We start from the raw sequence: 14,305 nt of genomic DNA, 5'->3' as shown, positions 1-14,305 counted from the left end.
AAAGTAACTTCATTTGAAGCCTACTTGTGACTATAAGCGATTTTCATCTTCATTTCATTGGCAGACGTATAATCTGGATACATTAACCAAATTACTTTGTACATGACTGCAACAGACATAATACAAAAATATAAACAGTTTCTACATTTATTTTCGTGATCATCCAGAAAGTTAATCCATTTCATTCATGGTCACCTTGTAGATACAATTGTGCTTCAGCCTCTCTACAAGATTTAATTTTTGCCCCATACTTGGCCTTTCTAACTCTGGCCTCGAACCCAAGCCTGTTTAACCTGGTTTGAGTTCTTTCACGTTTTGGATTAGTTGCATTGCTATTTTGGTGTCCTACAAATTGTTCTCCACGAGATGTCCTTCTCGCTTCAAATACACGGTTTTGCTTTCTCATTTCTGCCTGTCTTGTTAACTGCACAACCTTTAATAGCGTTAAATCTTCCCTCAAAAGTATAAAATCTGCTAAAGTCTCCTCTAAGACTTGCACTCCTGAAATTATTCATTATTCAGAGCTCCGTATTCCAAGTAAGTCGGTAAAAAAATCGCTAATGAACGAATTGATGCTCTCTCGGTTTTACATTATATCTATTGAACTTTGACTATTGTATTTGGATTTGTTTATTGTCGCGTGCACTAATGTACAGTGAAAAGTATTGTTCTACGTACAGTCAAGGCAGATCACTCTGTACATGGAAAAAAAAAAGGGCAAACATAAATACACAATGTAAATACAGACATCGGGTGAAGCAGTTGCCATACCAAGCTGTGATGCAGCCAGATAGGTGGCTTTCTATGGTGCATCTGAGGAATTGAACAAAAGAGTATGATATAAAATGGGTAATTAGTTCGGATAGTGTAGAGGTAGACCCTAGTATAGGAGAGCCGGAGATTAGGATAGTGCATTTATAGGCATTAATCCAGGTTGCAGGGAATGAACAAAGGAACTGGGCAAAGCATGTCAGGGAAGGCGGGATGGGTAGCCATTAGGACTGTGTCTTTGTGCAAAGGGTGCTGCAAAGGATGCTGGGTGAAAGGGGCCCCCAGGGCTGAGGAATGTATAGTGGGCCAATCAGGGTACATGGCCAGGTCAAGAAATGTGCAAGGAAGACTTATGGGAATCTTGCATTCGTTACTATTACCTTATTTGGTCGTGTGTATGTGAAACTTGATGCTACTTGAATTTATCTGAAAGGAAATGCTTTGTCCCTTTGCCCTCACTCGCTCTGGAAGTTTCAAGAGACATGTAGTCTCCTGCCTTTTTATCAGAGTGAATGGAGCTTGCAAGCTGTTTGAAATAAACGATAATCAATACCTACAATCCGACTCAGGGTTTGACTGAGACCAGACTGAGGGCAGAAAGAACTCAATATCATCACATCTGTAAAGGTTGGAAGAGTCAATGTCGACATGCCGATTTTCCTTAGTTTCCTGAGAAAGTATAGGTGCTGTTGTGCTTTCTTGGTCGTAGCGTTGACGTAGGTGGACCAGGGCAGATTTATTTGAGATGTGCACACCTGGGGATTTGAAGCTGTTAACCATCTCCACCTCGGCCCGTTGATGCTGACAGGGGTGTGTACAGTACTTTGCTTCCTGAAGTCAATGACCAGCTTTTTAGTTTTGATTACATTGAGGGAGAGATTGTTGTTGTTACACCACTCCACTAGGTCCCCCTCCTGCATTCTGACACATCATTGTTCGAGATCCGGCCCACTATGGTCGTATCGTCAGCAAACCTGTAGATGGAGTTGGAGCCAAATTTTGCCACGCAGTCGTGTGTATAGGGTGTACAGTGGGGGGCTAGGTACGCAGCCTTGCGCTATTGAAACTATCGTGGAGGAGATATTGTTGTTTTTCCTTACTGATTTAGTCAATGGGTCAAGAAGTCGAGGATCTAGTTGCATAGGGAGGAGCCAAGCCCTAGGTTTTGGAGCTTTGACATGAGCTTGGTTGGGGTTATGGTGTTGAAGGCAAAGCTATGAATAGGAGTCTGACTTAGTAGCCCTTGTTGTCGAGATGCTCCAGGGATGATTGCAGGGTCAGGGATGATTGCAGGGTCAGGGAGATGGCATCTGCTGTGGACCAGTTGTGGCGGTATGCGAATTTCAGTGGACTAGGCATTCTGGGAGTATGGAGTTGATGTGCCTCATGACAAACCTCTCGAAGCAATTCATAATGGTCAATGTCAAGCCACCGGATTATAGTAGTTGAGGCACGTTGCCTGGTTCTTCTTTGGCATCAGTTTGATGGTGGTCTTCTTGAAGCAGGTGGGGACCTCGGAACAGAGTAGGGACAGGTTGAAGATGTCCGCGAACACATCTGCCAGCTGGTCCGCGCAGGCTCTGAGCGCATGATCAGGGATCCTGTCCAGATCCGTCACTTTCAGAGGGTTCACTTTCAAGAAGGCCGATCTGACTTCGAAAGCTGTGATGATAGGTATGGGTGTGTCCGAGGCTGCTGGGGCAGTTGACAACGGTTTGATGGTTTCCTGCTTGAACTGAGCATAGAATGCATTGAGCTCATCGGGGATGGGCCTGCTGCTGCCGGAGATTCGACTCAGCTTCGCTTTGTAGCCTGTTATGTTGTTTAAGCCTTGCCACAACCGACGAGAGTTTGTGATGTTAGTCTGTGACTCTAGCTTGGTCTGATGTTGTCTCTTGGCATCCCAGATGGCTTTCTGGAGGTCGTACCTGGATTTCTTGCATAGGTCAGGGTCGCCTGTCTTGAACGCCTCAGACCTGGCCTTCAGAAGGGAGTCAATCTCGCGATTGAGACGTGGTTTTAGGTTGGGTTTCATATGTACTACCTTCTTTGGCATGCAGTCTTCTACACACTTGCTCAAAGTCTGTGACAGTGGTGAGATACTCATTTAGGTTGGTCGCTGAGTTCTTAAATGTGGACTCCAGGCAGTCACGTCGGAGTTCTTCTGTTGCCTCGGACCAGTACTGCACGACCTTTGTAACCGGATTCTCCCGCTTAAGTTTCTGCTTGTATGCTGAGAGGAGCACAGTCTTATGGTCCGAATTTATGAAGTACGATTGGGGAAAGTATCGGTAGGCGCCCTTGATTTTTGTGTAGCAGCGGTCGAGAGCGTTGCCGTCCCTGGTGGGACAGGAGATGTGTTCGTGGAATTTTGGCAGTATGCTCTTGAGGTTGGCCTTGTTGAAGTCCCTGGCCACGATAAATAAGGCCGCCGGGTGTTCTGTTTCATTGTTACTTATAGCGGTGTACAATTCGTCAATCACATTCTTCACTTCCACCTGGGGTGGGATGTAAACGGCTGTGATAATGGCTGAAGTGAACTCCCGTGGAAGGTAGTACAGGTGGCATTTCACGGTCAGATATTCCAGGTCCGGGGAGCAGTAAGTTGCCAGGGTTGCAACATCCAAGCACGAGGAGGTAAATCCCTCAACCCTTCACTTGGCCTGATAACATTGTGCGGTCCGCCAGGTGTATTGAGAACCTGTCAGGTTGTATGGCACAGTCCGGTGAAACAGGGGTGAGCCCTGTCTTCATGAAACAGAGCACACAGCAGCTCTTTCTCTATAATAATCTAATCTCTATAATGCAGTTCCTTTATTGACTGAAAGTTAAATACCAATTGATACGTCCCCTTCCCCCCAAACCGCAGCCTCCCACTCAGGGACCCTCCCCCAGTCCTCCCCCAACTGCACCCCCTCCTCTCCCCCCCCAAACGCACCCTCTCCTCTCCCCCCCAACCGTACCCCCTCCTCTCTCCCCCCAACCGCACCCCCTCCTCTCTCCCCCCAACCGCACCCCCTCCTCTCCCACCCCCAACCCGCACCCCCTCCTCTCCCCCCCAACCGCACCCCCTCCTCTCCCCCCCCAATCGCACCCCCTCCTCTCCCCCCCAACCGCACCCCCTCCTCTCCCCCCAACCGCACCCAATCCTCTCCCCCTCCAACCGCACCCAATCCTCTCCCCCCCCAACCGCACCCCCTCCTCTCCCCCCCAACCGCACCCCCTCCTCTCCCCCCCAACCCCCTCCTCTCCCCCCAACCCCACCCCCTCCTCTCCCCCCAACCCCACCCCCTCCTCTCCCCCCCAACCGCATCCCCTCCTCTCCCCCCCCAACCGCACCCCCTCCTCTCCCCCCCACCGCACCCCCTCCTCTCCCCCCAAACGCACCCCCTCCTCTCCCCCCACAACCCTAACCCCCTCCTCCCCCCCTACAACCCTAACCCCCTCCTCTCCCCCCCACAACCCTAACCCCCTCCTCTTCCCCCCAACCCCACCCCCTCCTCTCCCCCCCAACCCCACCCCCTCCTCTCCCCCCAACCCCACCCCCTCCTCTCCCCCCAACCCCACCCCCTCCTCTCCCCCCCAACCCCACCCCCTCCTCTCCCCCTCAACCCCACCCCCTCCTCTCCCCCACAACCCCACCCCCTCCTCTCCCCCCCAACCCCAACCCCACCTCTCTCCCCAACCCCACCCCCACCCCCTCCTCTCCCCCCCAACCCCACCCCCTCCTCTCTCCCCAACCCCACCCCCTCCTCTCCCCCCACCCCACCCCCTCCTCTCTCCCCCAACCCCACCCCCTCCTCTCCCCCCCAACCCCACCCCCTCCTCTCCCCCCCAACCCCACCCCCTCCTCTCCCCCCCAACCCCACCCCCTCCTCTCCCCCCCAACCACACCCCCTCCCCCCCCAACCACACCCCCTCCTCTCCCCCCAACCCCACCCCCTCCTCTCCCCCCAACCCCACCCCCTCCTCTCCCCCCCAACCCCACCCCCTCCTCTCCCCCCAACCCCACCCCCTCCTCTCCCCCCAACCCCACCCCCTCCTCTCCCCCAACCCCACCCCCTCCTCTCCCCCCAACCCAAACAAAGGAAAAATACACGTCTCTAAGAATAGCTAATGCCTCTAAAATTAATCAGTGCAAATTGACTTAAATGGAATAACACAGATAAAGTTTTCGAAGGAGAATGAAAAATTTTTGTTCAAAATTTGTCCCCAAGGACAAGGGCTGAATCCAAGAGACAGAAAGAGAGACAGAGGAAGAGATTGAAGGAGAGAGAGAGAGCCAGGAACAGAGACAGGAACTGTTAGAGACAGCGAAAGTTGAGAGAGCGAAAGAGAGCGCGTCAGGGAGAGGCAGAGATGGAGAGGTAGGCAGATAAAGAGAAAGAGCGACAAGAGTTCCAAAGACAGATAGAGTTACGTAGAGAGGGAGAGAGATAGATAAGAGAGAGAGGGAAAGAATTCATATTTCATTTTTCAGACTTTGACTTTAAAAATTATGTTTCAAGCTGTGATTATTTGAAAGAGGTAAAGAGATATCGATGCCAACATGGTCCTTGTTATTACCTGAAACCTTCTCGATAAAAGGTTCCCGTTAACTTTGTAAGGCGGGTGACATAGAATCTTTACGGTGTCACCTTCGAGCTGTTAATTGGTTTGTACGGAGCGCGATTACTCCGTGATTTGAATTATAATCTCCTGCAGATGCGGATAACTCTGCTTAACAACGCATAAACAGGGCAAAAAGCGTGCGGACCCTGACATAAAACATCACACAAGTAATTTCCTTAATCAATTGTTAAAATTGTAATCGGAAGGACCATCTGGCATCAGACAAAGGGTGCAATGGGTAAAACTTTAGATACAACTTTTGAAAATGGCAGCGCACTGCAAACGCTGTGTGAACAATACTGGGGGGAACTAAAGACCTATCAACAGTCATAGAAGCTCAACAAGTGATTTGGGAAAATAATAGGGGGTCAACTGCTAAAATGTTAGTTGCTCTATGGAGGGAATATTGTCCAAAATTGAAGGATGCCTCCATGTTAGCCAGCTGGCAGGATAAAGAATTAAAATTGGGTATAGAATTGACAGGTCTTGAAAACGGAATGCGCATATGGGAAAAGAACCAAGTTAGGCTATCCACCTTGATCAGAAAGGGGCTAAAGCACTCCATTAGTTTTTGTTCAGGAATATCTGAGGATAAAAAATCTCCCAAAATGAAAAAAGGAGAGCAAAGTGAACACAAGTTTAAGGTTAGGAACTTAACAATGGATTCTTGTCTAAAATAACTTCAGATCGTTTCAGGCCGTCCAGATAGACTCGGCGGTGGTTCAGTTCATTTGAAATAAAAAAAAATAATAAACATCCAGTAATGTATCTTTCCAAAAAACTGGTTAAATAGCAAACATTGAAAATTGACTTAAATAGGTTACTCATAACCCTCTCCCAGGGAGAATGTACCTCAACTAGTGACACCTGACCCTATTAGGCAGACAGACACTGCAAATTCGGAGCGGTAATACAAGTGCATTGATAATGGAATGTTTATAGAACTGTCTCAAATACGAGGTCACCAGCTGCAGAATTTAATAACTTCTGAGCCTGCGCCTGATTGCTCTGTGTTCTATGCTGGCAGCTAACGTTAACCCTGAGTACCACTGTTTAAAAAAAAATCTAAAAACTGCAGGAAGTTTTACAGAAGATTAATGACACTTGGGCACAGCTATTAAAACACCCGATAGAGTCCAGATGAGAGAATATAGTGACCCAAGCCTTGATAACGGCATTACCATATCACCTATCCCGCAAACCCAGCTTCGAAATTTTCCCCTATTCATTACTCCACAGTGGTGGTTGATTGATTTTGATCCCTCACACTTTTCATCTCACTTAGATATTCCCAATCCACATGTCACTCTTTGCTACGATCATACAGTAACCTCGCCCAATTTGGAGAGCATTTACCAAGACAAAAAAAGGTCTGCCTTTCTTGTCGATTTACCCCACAGCCTATGGCGTCAGTCGAGACTTGTGTCACCCCACGTGACCCTTTCTGTCAACGAAGGCTGCAGTGCCAAGTCCTTGGGATTTCTGGCAGCTGCACTACGAGGACAAGCTGATCCTTTCCTTAATGGAAGTCCAACCCTTTTCTCACAGGCATTGCACTCCCAGTTAGCGACATTAGCATCTCCTGGTGGCTCCACCATCATTCAATATGTTGATGACTTACTCCTTGCCAGCCCTGATTTCATCGCTAACCAGCATGACACCTTTTACCTGCTCATCCGTCTCCATTCATGGGGATATGTGAGCCCGCCCACTAAAGTTCATAAATGCCAACGACAGGTCAAATTTTTGGGTGTCCTAATAAGTGCTACTGATCACTCCCTTACTCAGGAACGCATTACTCCTATACTGCAGACCCCATTTCCTACATCGCCCAAGCAGGTGCCAGCCTTTTTAGGATTAGTGAACTTTTGCAGACAATGGATTCCGAATGTTACTGTACATACTAAAGAATTAACTCTGTACTCCTCTCAAAATGTTCCTCTTAAGTTTGATCTACCTGATTCAGCAATGCAATCTTTCATTATTCTGAAAAACGCCCTGGCTACCGCCCCAGCGCTAGGACGACCTATGTATGACAGACCCTTTCAGCTGTACGTTAATGTTCTTGATAAATGCGCCACTGGTGTTCTTACACAAGAACACGGTGACCGGCGTCATCCGGTCACCTACTATTCTACCAAATTAGATCCTGTAGCTTGCGGTCTACCTCCCTGCACCCAAATTCTTACTGCTGTCCATTTGTTAGCACAGGCAGCCTCTAATCTGACGCTTCACCAGCCAGTACAAGTGCATACTTCACACTCTATCGTGGCTCTCCTAACGTCTCAGCAAACCCAGCATCTGACTCAAGCGCGATTGAGCCGCTATGAGGTTTCACTATTGCAAAACCCCTACCTCTCTTTCATTATTGTTCAACCTTAAATCCTGCTGTGTTCCTTGAACAGCCCCCCGATAACCTTGGGGACCCACCACACGACTGTTTACTTCGGAATCACTTCCTTACCGCACCTCGCCAGGATTTAACAGACAGGCCTATTGATAATCCAGATCTAATTTTTTATGTTGATGGCAGTTCTTCCATTTCCCCATTTGGTGTCCCACAGTCGGGATATGCCGTGGTAACCGACACCGACGTGCAGGAAACAGCAGCCTTCCAGACCCCTGTCTCTGCACAAAAAGCCGAGCTATTCGCCCTTACTCGAGCATGTATTTTGGCCACAGACAAAAGTACTAATGTTTACACTGATTCTAGGTATGCCTTTGGCGTGACCCATGATTTCGGTCGCCTCTGGCAGCAGCGAGGTTTTCTCACCTCTGCGGGAACTCCCATTCAAAATGCTCTTTGGGTTAAAAATCTCCTCAATGCTATTCAGCTTCCCCGTCAATTGGCAGTTATTAAATGTGTTGCGTACACGAAGGGTGACACTCCTGTTCAATTAGGAAATGCCCGTGCTGATTCAGCTGCTAAAGCTGCAGCTTCATCAACCTCTTTAATTGTTCCCAGTGGGGCTAATCAGGCTCTAAACCAGGTACCTGCATTAAGGACGAAGAGCATGCCAGAGATAACTGAAGTTCAAAATTTACAGACGGACGCCTCTGATTCTGAGCGAACACTATGGAAGTCAATGGGGTGTTCACACTCCTTGACACGAGACCTCTGGCTGACTCCAGTTGGTCAAGTTTGTATTCCAAATTCTTTATTGCCGGTACTTGTTGATTATTTGCATTCTTGTACCCATCTTGGCAAGGAGGTAGTGGTACAGCTACTCCTAAAAACTTGGTGGCACCCAGATTTGAATACAGCAGCGCAAACGCGGCTGGATCGATGCGTCATTTGCATGAAACATAATAGGGGTAAAGGTATTAAATGCCCTCCGGGAACCACCCCCTTGCCAGATGGTCTTTTTGCTTGTATACAGCTTGATTTTATAGAATTGCCAAAAGCACAGTGCTATAAATATTGTTTAGTAATAATCGATGTGTTTCATAAATGGATTGAAGCCTTCCCTACCACTAATTGTACGGCACATACAGTAGTGAAGTTGTTGTTAACGGAAGTCATTCCTCGTTTTGGGGTACCCAAAATGGTGAGCTCAGACAATGGACCACATTTTGTAGCACGGATCAATACTGAATTGTGCGAAGTACTTGTAATTAAACAGCAACTGCACTGCGCGTATCACCCGCAGACAGCAGGAATTGTGGAAAGAGCCAACGGGACGTTAAAAGTAAAATTATCTAAATTAACTGAAGAAACTGGGTTAAATTGGCTAAAAGTATTACCCTTGGCACTGTTTCACATGCAAGTGACTCCCCATTCGCGGACCGGACTGTCAGCTGCAGAGATAGTCTATGGTCGGCCAATGAGGACTCCCTGGGATGCCCATGAAAAACCCCCAGAGGGAGTAGACCTCCATGTGATGGGGGAACAAATGCAGAACTATTTGAAGCAATTAACACTTTCTTTGAAGTTTCTCCACTCACAGGTAAAACAGGCACATCTCTCAGTAATGGCAGGGACAGCCATCCCTCGATATCCAGTGGTCAAACCCGGAAACCACGTCTTGGTGAAAAACTGGGACAGAAAGAAACTAGGACAACACTGGAGCGGACCCTTCCTTGTACTACTGACGACACCAACTTCGGTCAAACTTGAAGGACGTTCCAGTTGGACACATCTATCCGATTGCAAGAAGATAGTCTCCAACCCAGACGAGAACACAGGATGAAGATCTTCAGTATAATTTTTGGACTTTCTGGACTATTTAGCCTTAATGGCCACTCGGTAGTAAAACAACGAACTAAACGAGACCTGCCTTCCAATACCTATTTACATATGTCATATCTTTACGCCGAAAATTTAATATTAGCAAGTGTTGGCTTTGTACCCACATCCCCGTCCATTCGAGGGAAGGAATACCTCTCCAATCTCTCCCCTTTCATACCGCAGACAGTTGAATGGATTTTACGACAAAATCAAACAGGGATCAGGGGAGATAGGGGGAATATGAAAATATGGAGATCTGCTGGCTATGACATGACTAAATTTTCAGCTTCATATCAACCTACCTATAATCATGCCTTGACACCACCCTCCCTCACTGTCCACTCGTATAATGTTCAAGGTTCCATATGTTTTAATAAATCAGGGAAAGGAAAGTTTATGGGGCAAAGTAGGTGCAACCTACCAATATAATCCCCTGGATGACATCAGCTGTTGATTTTACAGCCTACAATGGAACCTATTTCATATGCGGCACTAAAGCATATCCGTGGCTCCCCATTGATTGGACAGGATCCTGCTTTCTGGGATATTTCGTACCCGAAATGCATCACCGACCCACCCTTAAGCACTCCCCCTCACGAGCAAGAAGAACAATTTCTAAAACGGAACAATTCCTTATGATGGCCTTTCCCTTGTATGGAACGGGCAAGGCATCCAACGAACTGATCTACATGGCCTCAGCATTGGAACATCTGGCAAACGTAACGGCAACAGAAGCCAGGGACACTGGACAGGCACAGGCCGAGGTCTCAGCTGAGCTAGTGGCTGTCTGGACCGTGGCATTACAAAATCGATTGGCTTTGGTTTATCTGTTAGCCTCGCAGGGAGGAACGTGCGCTATTATAGGCCAAGAGTGCTGTACTTACATTCCAGATGGCTCTGAAAATATCACTAACCTGGCCGACCATATTAAGAAACGGGCTGCTCAAATTCAAGAAATTGGCAGTGAATTTCATGACTATAACCCGCCGGGTTGGCAAGGGTGGTTGGGTCATGGATTATTTGATTGGATCTTTAAGGCCTTTATTCTACTACTACTAATGCTACGAGGGATAGGATTGCTTGCCTGCTTGTGTAAATGCATTTTCAAACGAATCATGGATATACCTATTTAGCTAGTTGTCATGATATGACAAAAGGGGGGAGTGTGGTATTGTGCGAAGCAAATAATGGCATGATGGGAAAACTAGTCAAGTCTTCTTGGTGCAATTGAATTTAAACTGACATCACATAACCTAAGGCACAAATACAAACAGCCAAGGTCAACTTGACCTTAGAACTGGCTGACTCTAAAACTCGGATAAGGCGCGTTCGTCATGAGACCAGAGCAGTCTCAATACATACGATAAGCTAAAAAACTGTCTCTTCCTGTACTTAAACAAATTTGCTCCATCTCTTTAAACAAAGACAAGATAATGATATGAGATCCCAGTCCCCTAAAGGTCAGCAAGGTGACGCCTTTGTAATGATTATTACTTATGTTTTACTTTTGATCAAATTCCTGACCAAGCTGTATTCATGTTATCTTGATCCTATAATGTATAAAATTCGTCTTATTCTTCTGTGATAGTGCAGACTTGGGACGGACCCAGCAGTTTGTACTTGACTGCCTTCCGACTTCAAGTCTCAGCCAATACTGCTAGCAGTTGTAATTCGTAAAATAAAGTTCAGTTTTGCTTACCTAATGAATGCTGCTTGAACCTTTCTATCACAGTACAGAAGCGGGGAAAATATTTACTACGACACCCTCCTTTCCCCCCCCCCCAACAGTACCCCCTCCTCTCCCCCCCGAACCCCACCCCCACCTCTCCACCCCAACCCCTCCTCTCCCCCCCCAACCCCACCCCCTCTTCACCCCCCCAAACCCTCTCCCCAACCCCTCTTTGCCCCCCCAACCCCTCTTTGCACCCCCAAACCCCTCTTTGCCCCCAAACCCCATTTCGCCCCCCACCCCTCTTCGCCCCCCCACAACCCCTCTTTGCCCCCTCCACACCCTTCTTCGCCCCCCCACACCCTTCTTCGCCCCCCCACACCCTTCTTTGCCCCCCCAACCCCCTTCTTTGCCCCCAACCTCTCTTCACCCCCAAACCCCTCTTTGCCTCCCCCAAACCCCTCTTTGCCACCCCAAACCCCTCTTCGCCTCCCTCCACCAAACCCCTCTTCGCCCCCCTCCCCCAAACCCCTCTTCGCCCCCCTCCCCCAAACCCCTCTTCGCCCCCCTCCCCCCAAACCCCTCTTCGCCCCCCTCCCCCAAACCCCTCTTCGCCCCCTCCCCCAAACCCCTCTTCGCCCCCCCCCCCCCAAACCCCTCTTCGCCCCCCTCCCCCCAAACCCCTCTTCGCCCCCCCTCCCCCCAAACCCCTCTTCGCCCCCCCTCCCCCCAAACCCCTCTTCGCCCCCCCTCCCCCCAAACCCCTCTTCGCCCCCCCTCCCCCCAAACCCCTCTTCGCCCCCCCTCCCCCCAAACCCCTCTTCGCCCCCCCTCCCCCCAAACCCCTCTTCGCCCCCCCTCCCCCCAAACCCTCTTCGCCCCCCCTCCCCCCAAACCCCTCTTCGCCCCCCCTCCCCCCAAACCCCTCTTCGCCCCCCTCCCCCCAAACCCCTCTTCGCCCCCCTCCCCCCAAACCCTCTTCGCCCCCCCTCCCCCCAAACCCCTCTTCGCCCCCCCTCCCCCCAAACCCCTCTTCGCCCCCCTCCCCCCAAACCCCTCTTCGCCCCCCAAACCCCTCTTCGCCCCCCAAACCCCTCTTCGCCCCCCCTCCCCCTCTCTCGCCCCCCCCTCCCCCCAAACCCCTCTTCGCCCCCCAAACCCCTCTTCGCCCCCCAAACCCCTCTTCGCCCCCCAAACCCCTCTTCGCCCCCCTCCCCCTCTTCGCCCCCCCCTCCCCCTCTTCCGCCCCCCCTCCCCCAAACCCCTCTTCGCCCCCCTCCCCCCAAACCCCTCTTCCGCCCCCTTCCTCTCTTCCCCCCCCTCCCCCTCTTCCGCCCCCCCTCCCCTCTTCGCCCCCCCTCCCCCAAACCCCTCTTCGCCCCCCCTCCCCCCAAACCCCTCTTCGCCCCCCCCTCCCCCCAAACCCCTCTTTCGCCCCCCCTCCCCCCAAACCCCTCTTCGCCCCCCCCCTCCCCCCAAACCCCTCTTCGCCCCCCCCTCCCCCCAAACCCCTCTTCGCCCCCCCCTCCCCCCAAACCCCTCTTCGCCCCCCCTCCCCCCAAACCCCTCTTCGCCCCCCCTCCCCCTCTTCGCCCCCCTCCCCTCTTTCGCCCCCCCTCCCCCCAAACCCCTCTTCGCCCCCCCTCCCCCCAAACCCCTCTTCGCCCCCCTCCCCCCAAACCCCTCTTTCGCCCCCCCTCCCCCCAAACCCCTCTTCGCCCCCCCCTCCCCCCCAAACCCCTCTTCGCCCCCCCCTCCCCCCAAACCCCTCTTCCCCCCCCCTCCCCCCAAACCCCTCTTCGCCCCCCCTCCCCCCAAACCCCTCTTCGCCCCCCCCTCCCCCCAAACCCCTCTTCGCCCCCCCCTCCCCCCAAACCCCTCTTCGCCCCCCCTCCCCCCAAACCCCTCTTCGCCCCCCCTCCCCCCAAACCCCTCTTCGCCCCCCCTCCCCCCAACCCCTCTTCGCCCCCCCTCCCCCAAACCCCTCTTCGCCCCCCCCCTCCCCCAAACCCCTCTTCGCCCCCCCTCCCCCCAAACCCCTCTTCGCCCCCCCTCCCCCCAAACCCCTCTTCGCCCCCCCTCCCCCCAAACCCCTCTTCGCCCCCCCCCCCCCCAAACCCCTCTTCTCCCCCCAAACCCCTCTTCTCCCCCCAAACCCCTCTTCGCCCCCCAAACCCCTCTTCGCCCCCCTCAGTTTACCTGTGTTTGGGGTAGTGGTTGGGGAACTGACTGGCGGCCGTTAACGGTCAAAACCGCGCGGAGGCGTCAGGAGGGCGGGCCAACACTGACCACGCCCACCGTGACTCCGCCCACTCCAACCCCGTCCACTCGGACCACGCCCAATCCGAACCGCGCTCCGTCTGAACACGCACGCTGCCAGCCCCTCCCCCATCCGGCCCCGCCCCCCTCCCCCAGCCGGCCCCGCCCCCTCTCCCAGCCGGCCCCGCCCCTTCCCCCAGTCGGCCCCGCCCCCTCCCCCAGCCGGCCCCGCCCCCTCTCCCAGCCGGCCCCGCCCCTTCCCCAGTCGGCCCCGCCCCCTCTCCCAGCCGGCCCCGCCCCCTCTCCCAGCCGGCCCCGCCCCCTCTCCCAGCCGGCCCCGCCCCCTCTCCCAGCCGGCCCCGCCCCCTCTCCCAGCCGGCCCCGCCCCCTCTCCCAGCCGGCCCCGCCCCCTCCCCCAGCCGGCCCCGCCCCCTCCCCCAGCCGGCCCCGCCACGGCCTTTACAGTTTGAATTGGCGCCTCCCGCGCGCGGGCTTCGAGCAGAGCGAGCCGGCGGCTGGGTGAGGCGGGAGGCCCAGTCCCCAATCCCGGGGCACAGGCAGGGAGTCGGCCCTGAGGGAGCAGAGTTGGCTTCAGTGTGGATTGAGGGAGTAATGGAGGGGGGGAGGGGGTAGTAGGCAGGCTGGTCTGGGGGTAATGGGGGGGGGAGGGTATTGGAGGGGGGTGGGGGTAATAGGCAGGCTGGTCTGGGGGTAATGGGGGATAGGGGTAATGGGGGGGACAGGCTGTGGGTAATGGGCAGGCTGGC

The 14,305-nt window shown here is 52.6% G+C and overlaps 1 protein-coding gene across 1 annotated transcript in view; it reads right to left on the bottom strand.

Moving 5' to 3' along the window:
• The window catches only part of si:dkeyp-118h9.7 (sacsin), a 65,314-nt gene extending 51,707 nt beyond the window's left edge, over nt 1-13,607 (bottom strand). Inside the window, 1 exon segment of the mRNA XM_038783949.1 lies at nt 13,479-13,607. The gene's annotated coding sequence lies outside the window, so the exon portion shown is untranslated.
• Nucleotides 13,608-14,305: the final 698 nt, after the last annotated feature.

Source organism: Scyliorhinus canicula, chromosome 23, assembly GCF_902713615.1.
Source record: "Scyliorhinus canicula chromosome 23, sScyCan1.1, whole genome shotgun sequence".
NCBI lineage: Eukaryota > Metazoa > Chordata > Chondrichthyes > Carcharhiniformes > Scyliorhinidae > Scyliorhinus > Scyliorhinus canicula.
This window is presented reverse-complemented; position numbering and strand designations above follow the sequence as displayed.